Source organism: Protopterus annectens, chromosome 14.part0, assembly GCF_019279795.1.
Source record: "Protopterus annectens isolate FY-2018-M chromosome 14.part0, PAN1.0, whole genome shotgun sequence".
Classification (NCBI taxonomy): Eukaryota; Metazoa; Chordata; order Ceratodontiformes; family Protopteridae; genus Protopterus; species Protopterus annectens.
The window spans coordinates 300,547,418-300,564,917 of NC_056748.1; positions in this window are offsets into that span (position 1 = coordinate 300,547,418).

The following is a 17,500-nucleotide window of genomic DNA, read 5'->3' on the forward strand; positions in this document are numbered from 1 at the left end:
ATTTTCAAAGTCAACTTTTTGTGGTCAGCATTGTAAACATCAGTCTTTGGGTATTTCAATTAATTTCAGTATACCTATATATCCACACTGGCTTCAACTATCCAGTATGCAGATGACACAACACCTATTTTAAATGTTGTAAACCACAGACATGGATTCTTACAAGTCAAATGAATAACGCTTTCCAGAAAATAACATATGCCCCCCACACCCCACCTAACTATATATACTAACGCCAAGATCGCACTACAGTGGGGAACACGGCATATACCTGTTAAGACAAAATGAGTTTCAGTCAAGTGTTTTCAGTGAAGTGAGCTTTCAGTGAATTGTGCTCAGGGAATTCATTTTCAGTGAAATGAGGCTTTGTTGAAATGAGTTTCAGTGAAATGTGCTTTCTATCAAAGTACACCCATATATATATATATATATATATATATATATATATATATATATATATATATATAGACACACACACACACACACACACACACACATATATCTATAAATATATATATATATATATATATATATATATATATATATGGTTGTGTGTGTGTGTGTGTGTGTGTGTGTGTGTGTGTGTGTGTGTGTGTGTGTGTATATATATATATATATATATATATATATATATATATATAAAACACACACACACACATATACATATATATATATATATATATATATATATATATATATATTTATGGGTGCCCTTCATTTGTTCGAACTTTCAAATGTTCGAAACTCATATGACCGACACCATATGAGCAAACATCTGAAAGACCGACAAATGATAGCGGAGATCCCGCTACAGTGCAGGACTGGGAGGTTCCCCTTTCCTGCACTGTAGTGCAATCTCAAAGTGAGAATATTTAAGTAGCAAGGGGTGTGGGGGGCGCAAGGGGGCTTGCCCCCCTGCATAACGCAGTTTTTCTGTGTTTACAGATAGGTAAATGGTGTTATTTCAGGATGTCGGTCTTTCGGAATGTCGATCATATGGTGTCAGCCAGGTCTATATTAGAACATCTCAGTTTCTCAACTTCAAATGTTCTAATATTGACCCCTATTCAGCGAATGCTGAAAATAGCGAAGCTGCGGAACACCGAATTTCTTCCTAGGGAAGGAATTCGGTTGGCCGTTCCTGTGGCTTCGCACACACATACGGGTCGGGAACAGGTAAGTTTGCGATTGTGTGGACGTGAGGGTTAGGGCATGGGTCAGGTAAGTGTGAGATTGTGTGGACATGAGGGTTAGGGCGGGGTAGGTGAGTTAGGGTGCAGGTGAGGTGAGTGTGCGATAGTGACGGACCTTAGGGTTAGGGTTCGGGTTAAGGTAAGTGGATAGCTAGTGGTGTTTGTACAGTTTAGTGTAGGGTTAGATGTAGGATTTTATGTGTATATGTGTGGACAGCTGTTTGTTTGGTGTGTTTGTCTTGTGTGTATGTGTGTTGGAACAGCAATTTTTTTCCCTTGGAAAAAATTCGCTGTTCTGCATGCTTGATGTTGTCAGCGTTTGATGTTTTAAAAAGTTAATGTTCTAATATAGTCCCGTGTCAGCCATATGAAAGTCGGCATTCTGAACGGTCGATATTCTGAAATAGACCCATATAAACTTCGAACGTCCTTAACGGAGATCTCCATACCACACAGAATGGGAAATTTTCCCTTTTCCTCGATGTAGTGCATCTCAAAGTTGGTATATTTAAATATAAGGGGATGCGGACATGCAGGGGGCCTTCCCCCCTGCAAAGAAACATCCAGGAAAATGTTTTTGTTTTGTTTTTCTTTTTCTTTTTGAAACTTCATTCATATGGTCTCGGCCATATGAAATTTGAAGTTTTAAAACTTTGATCATCTGAAGTAGACCCATATATATATATATATATATATATATATATATATATATATATATATATATATATATATATATATATATACTTACATACACACACACACACACACACTCACACACACACACACACACACTCACACACACATATATATGTAAATGCAGGTTATGACTTTAGAGCAATTACTATTTGGAAGTGTCTTTTCAAGTGAATTGACTTTAAATGCCCCACTACTGAAAGTGAAATATATTTCTATAGCATACACACCTTGTCTGAAAAACACGTAGGCTGAATTTCAAAGAAAGTAACACTGTGGTATAAATCATTCAATGAAGACCCCATTTCACTGGTAAGTACTATTTATAGTCATACAAATTCCTGCTGTGCTGTTTTACAAACTTACTTCTCAACTGTCCAGATTTTCACAGATCCAAATCTTTGTATCATATTTCTGGTCTTTTCTCATAAAATTGTGATTTTTTGTTTTCTGGCAAATCATTGAGAAGTCATTGAGGACAGAAGTTGTGAAATAAGAACAGACAGTTGTGTTTTAGACTTCATAGACCTCAGAAAATTTATGTTAATGCAAAACCTGTCATTATTTCAACTTTCTAAGTTTATAAGAACAATATTTAAAAACTGTCCGTTATTCAATGTTTGTCCCTGCATTAGTTATGTCTTTGTCCAGATGTCTTGATCTAACAGGTTAAGAGATCTGAGTTCAAGCACAGAGAGGGGGCATTTGTAGATGTTTGTGAAGGGTGAAGATGGGTGCAAGCTGTTTCGCCGTCTTCACAGGACTGTCCTGATTCTTAGACCCTTCTCACTGTGAAGAGGGCTAAACAGCTTGCACCCATCTCCCTGCTTCACAAACAAATGCTTCCTGTGTCTTATCTCTTAATTAACTCGACCTCTGCTGGAACTAAAGGATCTCATTTTTATTCCTTATTCCTCAGCCTTACTCTTGCCATCTCTTCTCTGTGGCTGTCCTGGTTTATTTATTTTTCTGATCTGACCATACCTTACCATGTATCTTCTCCTTGTAGAATAAACTTTTTTAAAAATGGTATAATTACATGCATCAATTGTTTTAAAATGTGTTTATGAATGATGTTTATATGATTTTGGTGTTATCTGTATATATCAAGTGCCCACAAATGAAAGGAGTATCTCAGATGACAAGAAAATAACCATACTAGTGCCGGTATTCAAGAACCCGTGGTAGTGGTGCTGCAGTAGCGTTGTCGCCTCACAGCAAGATGTTGTCGCGTTCTGTATATATCACGTGCCCACAAATGAAAGGAGTATCTCAGATGACAAGAAAATAAGCATACTAGTGCCGGTATTCAAGAACAAAGGGGGCATTTACAACTGTGGACAGTAAATAAATATCAAACTCCTGTCAGACTGCATGAAAGTTCTGGAGAGGGTAATTAATAAATGAATATACAGAGCAGTAGAAATGAAGATGGGAGCTGAGCAGTTCAAATTCAGATTGGGATGCAGCACAACTGCCCCGATGGTTGAAGTGAGACAGACAGTTGAAAAGAACGTAATGAAGAGGAACGGGTCCAACTGGGGATTCCTAGACTTAGAGAAAGCATAAGTCAAGGTCCCAAGAAAACTGATTTGGGCAGTCCTGTGGTGGTTCAAAGTTCCAGAAACACTGGTAAAATTAGTACAGGCTATAAACAAGGACCCAATGGCTCAAGTATGAACAGTGTTCAGCCTCAAAGAGGGGTTCCATTGGAAGTGGGTGTGTATCAGGTTTCAGCTCCGAGCCCAGTGCTGTTCATACTGGTGATGGACTACATTAGCAAACAGGTTGGATGGGGCAGATCATCAAACTTGTATGTATTACAGGCAGAGTCTGAGCAAGAACTTCAGCAAAGGATGGGTGAATAGAATGCAAAACCGAAGGCACACTGGATGAAACTGACTAGATACACAACAGTGATAGTGGCAGCAAAGGAGAAAATCAGAAGAAGCTGAGAACTGAGATAGAAGTTAAAATAGTGGAACAAGTTAACAGCTTAAAGTATATTGGAGAGATGGTTGAGGAGAATGAAAGTCTGAATGAGGAGGTCAAAGCTAAAATCAGACAGGTTTTTGACAGCTGGCATAGACTATCAGGGCTAGTATATGACAAAAGAATTCCAACAAAGGTGAAAAGTCAGGTATACAAAACAGTGGTGCGACCAGTACTACTGTATGGCAGAGGAACCTGGGCAGTAAAAGAAGAGCAACTGAGGAAGCTATAGGTGATGGATATGAAGTGCCTGAGATGGGTGGCTATATGCACAATATGCAACAGTAGCTCCAATTGCAAAGAAGGTTAAAGAGAAGAGATTATGGTGGTTCTAGCATATGTTCAGAAAAGTATAAGACAATCTGGTGAAGAAAATTTGGGACAGACAGGAAGAACACAAGAAATGAGAGTATCCAGCAAAGAAGTGGATGGATTTCATGAGGAATGACCTGCAGCAGTCAGGCATGACTGTCAAAGAAGGTAGAAGTGTGGCATTTAATCATAAGAGATGGAGACTGTTGACATGACAGCCCAATCCCATACAGAAAATGGGAAAAGGGGGTTGATGATGATGGTGAAGATGATGATGTCCACTGCTAATTGCCTAAAAATCCTTATGTTTCTAGCTATTAATAGTAACTATATCTGCACATTGCTTTTTAGCTATGGTGTGTGCTACTGATTGACAACTATTGTTCATTGGTTTACAATGTATATATTTTCTCTTCTTTCACTCTAGGAATTCATGAAATTCCTGCAACTAGAGATGGTCAACCAGATTCCTATATGTCTTCCACATTGCGTGCCAGAAATGGATCAGATTATGACTTAGCACAGTAGTGACAGATGTGATCATGAAAAACAGAATTGTTTGTCAAATGCAGAATGAGATGACTGGTACAGTGAGAAACAGATAAGTGTACATTTAATTCCACTGGCCCACTGAGAGCCCCAAAGAGCAGACAACACTCGAAGGACTCAATGGTGCTGTATAGTAGGGCAATAGGGCATACCACATATAGAGAAGTATTCCATACAGAAATACTGACTGCACAGTCACTGATTATCATCAAACACTGGAAGTTCCAGCTTATGACATAATAAGGAAAGGGCACAAACATAGCTAACTTTAGACCATGTAAAATGAGGGCATTTTAAGTGCCAGAATTACTTGTAAAACAGAAACACATAGTGTAATACAATGAGCATTCCATGTATTAGCGAAGCATGGTGCATCAGAAGTAACACAGTGCAGTGCAATGAGCAGTCCATGTACTGGGAAAGCATGATGATTCAGTAGTAACATGGTGCAGTGCAATGAGCAGTCCATGTACTGGGAAAGCATGGTACTTCAGTAGTAACACAGTGCAGTACAATGAGCATTCTACATCTTGGGAAGCATGGTGCTTCAGCAGTAACACAGTGTAGTAAAATGTGCATTCTATGCATTGTGGAAGCATGGTGCTTCTGTAGTAACACAGTGCAGTACAATGAGAATTCCATGTATTGGGGAAGCATGGTGCTTCAATAGTAACACAGTGCAGTGCAATGAAAATTCCACGTACTGGGGAAGCATGGTACTTCAGTAGTAACACAGTGCAGTACAATGAGCATTCTACATCTTGGGGAAGCATGGTGCTTCAGCAGTAACACAGTGTAGTAAAATGTGCATTCTATGCATTGTGGAAGCATGGTGCTTCTGTAGTAACACAGTGCAGTACAATGAGCATTCCATGTACTGGAGAAGCATGGTACTTCAGTAGTAATACAGTGCAGTGCAATGAGAATTCCATGTACTGGGAAAGCATGGTACTTCAGTAGTAACACTATGCAATACAATGAGCATTCCATGTAATGGGAAAGCATGGTGCTTCAGTAGTTACACAGTGCAGTACAATGAGCATCCCATGTACTGAGAAAGCATGGTGCTTCAGTAGTAACACAGTGCAGTACAATGAGCATCCCATGTACTGGGAAAGCATGGTGCTTCAGTAGTAACACAGTGCAGTACAATGAGCATCCCATGTACTGAGAAAGCATGGTGCTTCAGTAGTAATACAGTGCAGTGCAATGAGAATTCCATGTACTGGGAAAGCATGGTACTTCAGTAGTAACACTATGCAATACAATGAGCATTCCATGTACTGGGAAAGCATGGTGCTTCAGTAGTTACACAGTGCAGTACAATGAGCATCCCATGTACTGAGAAAGCATGGTGCTTCAGCAGTAACACAGTGCAGTACAATGAGCATCCCATGTACTGAGAAAGCATGGTGCTTCAGTAGTAACACAGTGCAGTACAATGAGCATCCCATGTACTGAGAAAGCATGGTGCTTCAGTAGTAACACAGTGCAGTACAATGAGCATCCCATGTACTGAGAAAGCATGGTGCTTCAGTAGTTACACAGTGCAGTACAATGAGCATCCCATGTACTGAGAAAGCATGGTGCTTCAGTAGTAACACAGTGCAGTACAATGAGCATCCCATGTACTGAGAAAGCATGGTGCTTCAGTAGTAACACAGTGCAGTACAATGAGCATCCCATGTACTGAGAAAGCATGGTGCTTCAGTAGTAACACAGTGCAGTACAATGAGCATTCCACGTACTGGTGAAGCATGGTGCTTCAGTAGTAACACAGTGCAGTACAATGAGCATCCCATGTACTGAGAAAGCATGGTGCTTCAGTAGTAACACAGTGCAGTACAATGAGCATCCCATGTACTGAGAAAGCATGGTGCTTCAGTAGTAACACAGTGCAGTACAATGAGCATCCCATGTACTGAGAATGCATGGTGCTTCAGTAGTAACACAGTTCAGTACAATGAGCATTCCATGTACTGGGGAAGCATGGTGCTTCAGTAGTAACACAGTGCAGTACAATGAGAATTCCATGCATTAGGGAAGCATGGTACTTCAGTAGTAATACAGTGCAGTGCAATGAGAATTCCATGTACTGGGGAAGCATGGTGCTTCAGTAGTTACACAGTGCAGTACAATGAGCATTCAACGTATTGGGGAAGCATGGTGCTTCAGTAGTAACACAGTGCAGTACAATGAGCATCCCATGTACTGAGAAAGCATATTGCTTCAGTAGTAACACAGTGCAGTACAATGAGCATTCCATGTTTTGGGGAAGCATGGTGCTTCAGTAATAACATGGTGCAGTACAATGAGCATTCTATGCATTGGGAAGCATGGTGCTTCAGTAGTAAGATCTCTGACTGTCAGCGTCAGAATTTTGGATTTATTTTTATCCCCTGGTCACTATCAATGCAAAGTTTATTCTATCCATGTGTGTATGGGATTTCTGTGGTAAATCCATTTTCCTATTTTCTTGACTCTTTCAAAAAACAAAGCAATTGTCTGGCTAAACTACATTGCCTACTGATATATATATATATATATATATATATATATATATATATATATGTACAAATATATGTATATATATATATATATATATATATACACACACACACACACACACACACACACACACACACACACACACACACACATATATATATACACACATGTATGGAGCTCAGATAAATCGCCAAATCTGTAAGCTATTGAATGGCAATTGATTGAGCACAACTTGCCTATTAGCAGCTGATCTAAAAGAAAAGAAAACACTTTGCATTTTGCAAGGGGTAAGCCTCCTGCACCTATTACTCCCCCTGAAAATTATATATACCCACTCCAAGATCGCACTACAGTTCTGGTTCCGATTAAGTTCACTTATTGTGGACGAAAGCGCTAACCATTAAAGTATTTTTTTATGTACAGGCAGTTCCTTTTACTGGCAGTTTCATTTTATTATAGGTTCATAGGTTCATACTAGGCTATCTGCCCTAGGGCATTTATAAGCCTAGCCAGAGTGTGTTTGGCTTTTGCCACCCATTTTAAATTAATTTTGCTATGCCTTTTTTGAGGTTAGTATACTGTGCCTCTGTCTAACAGTGACACAGAAGTGATAGCCGGGGTAAACCTACGATCTCCCATCCACTCATCAAGATTCCTCTTGAAGAGAGTCAATGTGGGACTCTGCCTAACCTGGACTGGGATTTTATTCCAGAGTGAAGGGAGCCTCTGGGTTATGAATCTGTCCCTCCAGCATGTCCTATTTATTTCATTGCTGAGGTTCAAGTCTCTTGAGCGCGTAGCTCGATGGGATTTGGATTTTCTGAGGTGCAGCATGTCCATTAATCCCGGGTTGGACATGGCTTTATACGTCAGGCACAGATCGCCTCTGAGCAGGCGGTATGCCACTGAGTAGAGCTGGAGTTTCTTTAACCGAGCAGCATATGGCATCTGTTTGAGCCCTTTGATCCTCTTGGTGAGGTACTTTTGGGGTCTTTCCAGTTGCTGCAGGTGTCTGGTAAGGTACATCCCAAAAGGGGCATTGTACTCAATTATGGGCCTGATGAGGGATGAGTAAAGAGGCACGATGACCTCCCCTGATCTAGATGTGAATCCCTTCATGATTAGGTGGGCTATATAAAATGTTTTTCTAACCACTTTGGCCACGTGGTTGTCAAATGGGAGATTGCTATCAACTTGGGTCCCCACGTCCCTAATGACTTCTTCTGTACTTAATGGATTACCACTTATGTGGTAATTTGTGGGCACTTTGTTTTTGCCAAAGGGGATGACTATACACTTTTTGGCGTTTAGCTTGAGGCCATGGCTCTGGCACCAGTTGTCTGTTTCTATGAGGCCCTTTTGGAGGATGCTTGTGTCGGCTGGAGAGTTGATTATGGCGCCCAGTTTGCAGTCATCTGCGAATTTGATCAGACACATCCTTCCGTGTTGGCCTGTACCACCGAGAAATATATACCGAACAAGAGAGGTCCCAGGACTGAGCCTTGTGGGACGCCACTTGTAACTGGTTTGGAGTCTGACATGGCTCCAACAATTCTAACCATGTGGGTTCTGTCCTTGAGCCAGTTTGCAACCCATCTAGTGACATAGGGGTTTATATTTAAGCTGGTGAGCTTATCTATAATGCCCAAGTGGGGTATTGTATCGAAGGCTTTTGCGAGGTCCAGGTAGGCTGTGTGGACCACCTTCCCCTCGTCAATGGCCTTGCTGACTGTTTCAAAGAAATTGACCAGGTTTAAGAGGCAGGATCTGCCCTTAACAAAGCCAAACTGGGTAGGATCCAGTGTCTGTAGGTCCCCAATATCTTTATTTATGAGGTCCATGATGATCCTTTCCATAGCTTTGCAGACCAAGCTAGTCAGGCTTATGGGGCGATAGTTTCCAGGATCCATTGAGGCACCACCTTTGTGGAGAGGGACCACTGTTGCTGTACGCCACTCTTTGGGTACATATCCTGTAGTAAGGCTAAGATTGAACAGTAGTTTTATGTGTGGGTTTAGCTCTTCTTGGAGTTCATGTAGGACGCAGCCCAGGACACCATCTGGTCCCATTGATGCTGTGTTTTTTGCTTTGGAGAGGGCGGCTCTTACCTGAGCATCTGAGATGTCTGGGGGGCAGCACTCTGTTGGGATAGATATTTGCCCTTTTGGTGGGGAGGGGGAGAAGTTTGCACTGAACCTGTCAGCTAGGATGTTGGCAATGTCTGTGGGCTCGGTGTATTTTTTGTCATTTTGGACTAATTCTGAGCAGATCTGGGAATTCCCACCCAGGTTCCTAACATAACTAAAGAAAGCCTTGTGATTATCCTTAGTGTCCTGTGCAATTTTTCTCTCGAAGCTGGCCTTAGATGATTTTATGAGTGCCCGTAGTTTTTTGCTAATACTGATCAGAGATGCCATCCCTTTTTGGGATTTTGCTCTATCATGTAGTAGCTTCCTCCTTCTATTGTATAGTTTGTTTATGGCTGGGGTCCAACAGACAGGACGTCTGCCTTTGGAGGATTGGGTCTTGGTTTTATTTGGGATTGCATGATCCATGCATTCCTGAAGGTGTTCACAGAATGCGTTTATAAAGGATTCTGCGGTCTGGGCCGTATTTTCCACAGGCCCGGGGGCTTGCAGGATTTCGCCTCGGTTTTGAGGCATGTGAAATTTGCTTTAGAGAAGTTTTTCACTGTGGTTTTCTGGGCAGGGGGTGGGGTCGGGATGTGAATATCCAGTGAGATTAGTTTATGGTCTGATCTTACCAGTGAGGGATACACTTCTGGTCTGGAGCATAGTGTCCCCATGTTGGTGATGATCAGGTCCAGTATGTTTTCCCCTCTTGTGGGAGTGGTAACAAGTTGTTCCATAGCATTTGAGTTTATAAATTCTAGGAACCTTTGGGCTAGGGTGTTGGAGCTAGAGTAATGCTCCCAGTCTATGTTTGGGTAGTTGAAGTCGCCCAATATAATGGTGTTTGGAGAGACCTTCATATTTTCCAGTATTCTCAGGAAGGCCGAGTGGGGTTCCTGTGTTTGGGAGGGTGGTCTGTAGCAGGCTATAAACTGGAAGGCAGTTTTACCCACAGTTAGTTGCACATGGATAGTCTCTGATGCTTCGTGCTGTGCCACCAACCTGGAGGTGTGGGTATCTTTGACGAATATTGATACTCCCCCTCCTTTTGTGGTTCGGTCCAAGTTTTGGGGCCGAAAAGCATGGTATGAGGTATAACCTGGTAGTGCTGGGGTGCTCTCGGGAGCCTTGAACCAGGTTTCTGTTACTGCACAGATATCGATGTTCTCCATGCTAAGGAGAGTTTCGAGTGCGTGCATCTTGAGGTTTAGACTTCTGGCATTGAGTAGCATTACTCTTAGTTTCTTATCCCTTGTGATACCTATGGAGGTGGGTTTGTCTTTTGAGCCTTGCCTAAAAAAGGGACTATGGGGGTAGCAAGAGCCTTTGCCAATATCCGAAAGCCCAGGGGAGACAGGTGCAAGCCGTCCCTAGCGAAGCATTGTGGCTTGTCGAGCATGTCATCCCAGGCTGACAGGCATTGGATCCCCTTTGAATGACACCAACACTTAAGCCAATTGTTGAAATTGATCATCTTGTCTTCATATTGTGGCATCATTCTTGGTGAGGGTAAGATGCTACTCAAGGTCAGGGTCATACCGGCCTGGGCTACATGCTCAGAGAGCTCCTCTATGTCTCTTTTCATGTAGTCCAGGGAGGTATGTCTCAGGTCATTCACACCAGCATGGACAATGACTGAGTCATATTTGTACTTGCCTTGGAGTGACCTGAGTGCTTGTGTTATGTGGCGGATCCTAGCACCTGACAGGCAGATCACCGTGACCTTCTCCTTGTTCAGCCTGGTGAGCGGGACGTCAGTGTGCCTGACGATAGAGTCACCTATTACAAGTGTATCAGGTGTGTTGTTTAGCCTTAAGGGCTGTGAATGTTCGGCACACTGGCTTTGTGAGCAATGTGTTGCACGTGTTTTGTTTTGGGGTAGCGGTTGCTTGGGTGTCTGCTTTGGAGGTCTCTGCTTCTTAGGCAGATTTTTATTTAGAGCCTCCGAGTATGTTTTTGTGTGTTTATGTGTTTGGTTTGTTGTCGTGGTAGGTCTATGTGAGACTGGAATTGTAGTGAGTGTGGTTTCCTTCTCTTCCTGACTGGTTACGCCAGTACTGAGTTGAGAGAGCTTAGCATTTGTTATGTTATAAAGAATAACTAGAGGATTTTAATCAGTGACAATACTTACAAGAGGACAGTGGGGAATGTTACAGCTTTTTCCTTTAGGAATATTAAGAATCTGAAATGTTTATTATGTCAGAAAAATTTATATAATGATCAGGTTTGGTCCAATAGAGTGGGTACCTATCCATGCAGGAGTTGTAAATATATCTCTTCAAAACAGGATTTTGACCACCCTGTGACTTGTAAATGCTATGCACCATGAACATATGCTAGCTGTAAAACCAAGAATGTGGTATACACTGAATGCTGCCAACAATGTGATTGTTTCTATGTTGGCAAAACTAATAGACAGTTTAAGGAAAGAATATCTAAACATGTGAGTAAAATTTGATTCAGGGACAACAAAAGTCCATTGATGAAACATATTTCATCTAATGTTACACATTCTTTGTTTTTTGGCTCTTCAGGTTCTCAGAGGAAATGCCAGGGGTGGTGCCATAACTTTACAAATGTAGCTAGCTGAGATGCATTGGATAGGTAACCTACAAGCTGACATACCCCCAGGACGAAACACATGCCTCCCTTTGAAACTTGCCTTAAAAAAGGCATAGACTGAATCACTGATTGTGATTGGTCATGAGTTTTCTTAAGAACACTGACAGGAAACAAATGAATTAGATCTAATGAAGGGTATTGTTAGTACCTGAAAGCACTTATCTTCTCTTGACTTTGGTTGTTTTTATCTTTCACCCAGTTTTTACCTTCATTAAATTTACGTTTTGTGCTCTAGTCCATAGTGTTAGTGATACTTTATATACGGTGTATATACTTATACTACACACACACACACACACACGCACATGCGCACACACACATAAATATATATATATATATATATATATATATATATATATATATATGGGTTCCTTTCAGAATCTCGAACGGTTGAAAACCCAAATGTCTTATGGTCGAGACTATATGATCGAGTTTTCACAAGCTCGAAATTCTGAACAGAGATCTCCATACAGCATGGAACAGTAGATTTCCCTTTTCCTCGCTGTAGTGCGATCTTGGAGTTGGTATATTTAAATAGCAGGGGTGTGGGGGTGCAAAGGGCTTGCCCCCCTGCAGAAATGTTTTATTTTTTGGTTTTGGTTTTTTTTTTTTGGGATTCATTTTAGAATTTCAGGCTTCTGAAAACCCGATGATATGGTCTATACCATATGACATTTGGGTTTTCAGTCATTCGAGATTCTGAAGTGAATCCCTCTCTCTCTTTCTCGCTGTATATGTATATATATAAATATATATATATATATATATATATATATATATATATATATATATATATATATATATATATATATATGGATTCCTTTCACAAGCTCGAAGTTTCAAAACTTCAAACTGCAAATGGTTGCGACTATAAGATCGAAGTTTTGAAACATCAAATGTTTTTAATGGAGATCACTGTACAGAGTGGAATGGGAAATTTACCATTTTACTCACTGTAATGTGATCTCGGAGTTCGTATATTTATCAGGGAGTGTGGGGGGCACAGCCTCCCATATTTTGCCCCCCTGCAAAAATGTAAAAAGATATATATATATTTTTTATTATTACAATTTCAGACTTTCGAAACTTTGATCTTATGGTCAACCATTTGCAGTTCAAAGTTTTGAAATTTCAAGCTTGTAAAGTAGATCCATATACACATATATATTTATTTATATGGGACATCTGCTAAATTAGTTCAGTGAGGTTGTTGTTATGTGGGGTAAAGAATTTTCTCCTTTCCCACTGTTGCATTGAGTTATTATTAGTATTATTATTAATTATAGATGTGTTGTACAGAGGTGCACGTGTGCTGTCCCACCCTGTGAAAATCCTGCTTTATTGTAGTGTATGTGCATCTAATGAAGCACAGTTTTACGCTTTTACATGATTGCAGTTATGTGCAAGTAAGAAGTTTTATTTTTTAAACTAGTGTGCAATCACAGACTTTGCATATTTAAAAATGCAGGGGTGTGGGAGGAGAAACCCCCGTGCAAAGATGGTCTTTTTTGTATAGTGTAAGATTTTTATTCAAGGAGGACTTGGTAAGCTAGTTTCAATTGATAAGAGTCATGACAAGTTGTGCTGAAGTCCACAAGTCTGTAAAACGACAGCAAACCAAACACATAATCACACAAAAACATACTCGGAGGCTCTAAATAAAGATCTGCCGAAGCAGCAGAGACCTCCAAAGCAGACACCCAAGCAGCCGCTACCCCAAAACAAAACACGTGCAACACATATCTCACAAAGCCAGTGTGCCAAACAGTCACAGCCCTTAAGACTAAACAATACACCTGATACACTTGTAATAGGTGACTCTATCGTCAGGCACACTGACGTCCCGGCCACCAGGCTGAACAAGGAGAGGGTCACGGTGAGCAGCCTGTCGGGTGCTAGGATCCGCCACATAACACAAGCACTCAGGTCCCTCCAAGGCAAGTACAAATATGACTCAGTCATTGTCCATGCTGGTGTGAATGACCTGAGACGCAACTCCCTGGACTACATGAAAAGAGACATAAAGGAGCTCTCTGAGCATGTAGCCCAGGCCGGTATGACCCTGACCTTGAGTAGCATCTTACCCTCACCAAGAATGATGCCACAATATGAAGACAAGATGATCAATTTCAACAATTGGCTTAAGTACTGGTGTCATTCAAAGGGGATCCAATGCCTGTCAGCTTGGGATGATATGCTCGACAAGCCACGATGCTTCGCTAGGGACGGCTTGCACCTGTCACTCCTGGGCTTTTGGATATTGGCAAAGGCTCTTGCTACCCCATAGTGCCTTTTTAGGCAAGGCTCAAAAGACAAACCCACCTCCATAGGTATCACAAGGGATAAGAAACTAAGAGTAATGCTACTCAATGCCAGAAGTCTAAACCTCAAGATGCACGCACTCGAAACTCTCCTTAGCATGGAAAACATCGATATCTGTGCAGTAACAGAAACCTGGTTCAGGGCTCCCGAGAGCACCCCAGCACTACCAGGTTATACCTCATACCATGCTTTTCGGCCCCAAAACTTGGACCGAACCACAAAAGGAGGGGGAGTATCGATATTCATCAAAGATACCCACATCTCCAGGTTGGTGGCAAAGCACGAAGCATCAGAGACTATCCATGTGCAACTAACAGTGGGTAAAACTGCCTTCCAGTTTATAGCCTGCTACAGACCACCCTCCCAAAACCAGGAACCCCACTCGGCCTTCCTGAGAACACTGGAAAATATGAAGGTCTCTCCAAACACCATTATATTGGGCGACTTCAACTACCCAAACATAGACTGGGAGCATTACTCTAGCTCCAACACCCTAGCCCAAAGCTTCCTAGAATTTATAAACTCAAATGCTATGGAACAACTTGTTACCACTCCCACAAGAGGGGAAAACATACTGGACCTGATCATCACCAACATGGGGACTCTATGCTCCAGACCAGAAGTGTATCCCTCACTGGTAAGATCAGACCATAAACTAATCTCACTGGATATTCACATCCCGACCCCACCCCCTGCCCAGAAAACCATAGTGAAAAACTTCTCTAAAGCAAATTTTACACTCCTCAAAACTGAGGTGGAATCCTTCAAAGCCCCCGGGCCTGTGGAAAATACAGCCCAGACCGCAGAATCCTTTATAAACGCATTCTATGAACACCTTCAGGAATGCATGGATCATGCGATCCCAAATAAAACCAAGACCCAATCCTCCAAAGGCAGACATCCTGTCTGGTGGACCCCAGCCATAAACAAACTATACAATAGAAGGAGGAAGCTACTAAATGATAAAGCAAAATCCCAAAAAGGGAAGGCATCACTGATCAGTATTAGCAAAAAACTACAGGCACACATAAAATTGTCTAAGGCCAGCTTCGAGAGAAAAATTGCACAGGACACTAAGGATAATCACAAGGCTTTCTTTAGTTATGTTAGGAACCTGGGTGGTAATTCCCAGATATGCTCAGAATTAGTCCAAAATGACAAAAATACACCGAACCCACAGACATTGCCAACATCCTAGCTGACAGGTTCAGCGCAAACTTCTCTCCCCCCCCCCCCCACCAAAAGGGCAAATATCTATCCCAGCAGAGTGCTGCCCCTGACATCTCAGATGCTCAGGTAAGAGCCGCCTCTCCAAAGCAAAAACACAGCATCAATGGGACCAGATGGTGTCCCGGCTGCGCCCTACATGAACTCAAAGAAGAGCTAAACCCAAACATAAAACTACTGTTCAATCTCAGCCTTACTACAGGATATGTGCCCAAAGAGTGGCGTACAGCAACAGTGGTCCCTCTCCATAAAGGTGGTGCCTCAACGCATCCTGGAAACTATCGCCCCATAAGCCTGACTAGCTTGGTCTGCAAAGCTATGGAAAGGATCATCATGGACCTCATAAATAAAGATATTGGGGACCTACAAACACTGGATCCTACCCAGTTCGGCTTTGTTAAGGGCAGATCCTGCCTCTTAAACCTGGTTGATTTCTTTGAAACAGTCACCAAGGCCATTGACGAGGGGAAGGTGGTCCACACAGCCTACCTGGACCTCGCAAAACCTTCGATACAATACCCCACTCAGGCATTATAGATAAGCTCACCAGCTTAAATATAAACCCCTATGTCACTAGATGGATTGCAAACTGGCTCAAGGACAGAACCCACATGGTTAGAATTGCTGGAGCCATGTCAGACTCCAAACCAGTTACAAGTGGTGTCCCACAAGGCTCAGTCCTGGGACCTCTCTTGTTCGGTATATATTTCTCGGAGGTACAGGCCAACACGGAAGGACTGTGGCTGACCAAGTTCGCAGATGACTGCAAACTGGGTGCCATAATCGACTCTCCAGCCGACACAAGCATCCTCCAAAAGGGCCTCATAGAAACAGACAACTGGTGCCAGAGCCATGGCCTCAAGCTAAATGCCAAAAGTGTATAGTCATCCCCTTTGGCAAAAACAAAGTGCCCACAAATTACCACATAGGTGGAAATCCATTAAGTACAGAAGAAGTAATTAGGGACCTGGGGACCCAAGTTGATAGCAATCTCTCATTTGACAACCACGTGGCCAAAGTGGTTAGAAAACATTTTATATAGCCCACCTAATCATGAAGGGATTCACATCTAGATCAGGGAGGTCATCGTGCCTCTTTACTCATCCCTCATCAGGCCCATAATTGAGTACAATGCCCCTTTGGGATGTACCTTACCAGACACCTGCAGCAACTGGAAAGACCCCAAAAGTACCTCACCAAGAGGATCAAAGGGCTCAAACAGATGCCATATGCTGCCCGGTTAAAGAAACTCCAGCTCTACTCAGTGGCATACCGCCTGTTCAGAGGAGATCTGTGCCTGACGATAAAGCCATGTCCAACCCGGAATTAATGGACATGCTGCACCTCAGAAAATCCAAATCCCATCGAGCTACGCTCGAGAGACTTGAACCTCAGCACTGAAATAAATAGGACATGCTGGAGGGACAGATTCATAACCCAGAGGCTCCCTTCACTCTGGAATAAAATCCCAGTCCAGGTTAGGCAGAGTCCCTCATTGACTCTCTTCAAGAGGAATCTTGATGAGTGGATGGGAGATCGTAGGTTTACCCCGGGTATCACTTCTGTGTCACTGTTAGATAGAGGCATAGTATACTAACCTCGAAAAAGGGCATAGCAAAATAAATTTAAAATGGGTGGCGAAAGCCAAACACATTCTGGCTAGGCTTATAAATGCCCTAGGGCAGATAGCCTAGTATGAACCTATGAACCTATGAACCTATGTACAAAAGAAGAACTAATGTCTACAGAAGCATAGATGCTTCCATTAGTGAGCTCTTCTCTCTGTATTCCTTTGTAGTCAGATGTCTGTGTTCATCAGATATAGTCCACCGCAAGCCCTCCTACTACAGCACACTAATCAGAACCCTCATTCCAGACACACAAAGCCCTCCCTAAATGAGGCAAACATTTTTAAGTTGTTAGGCCTACAACTCCATGCAATTAGCATAT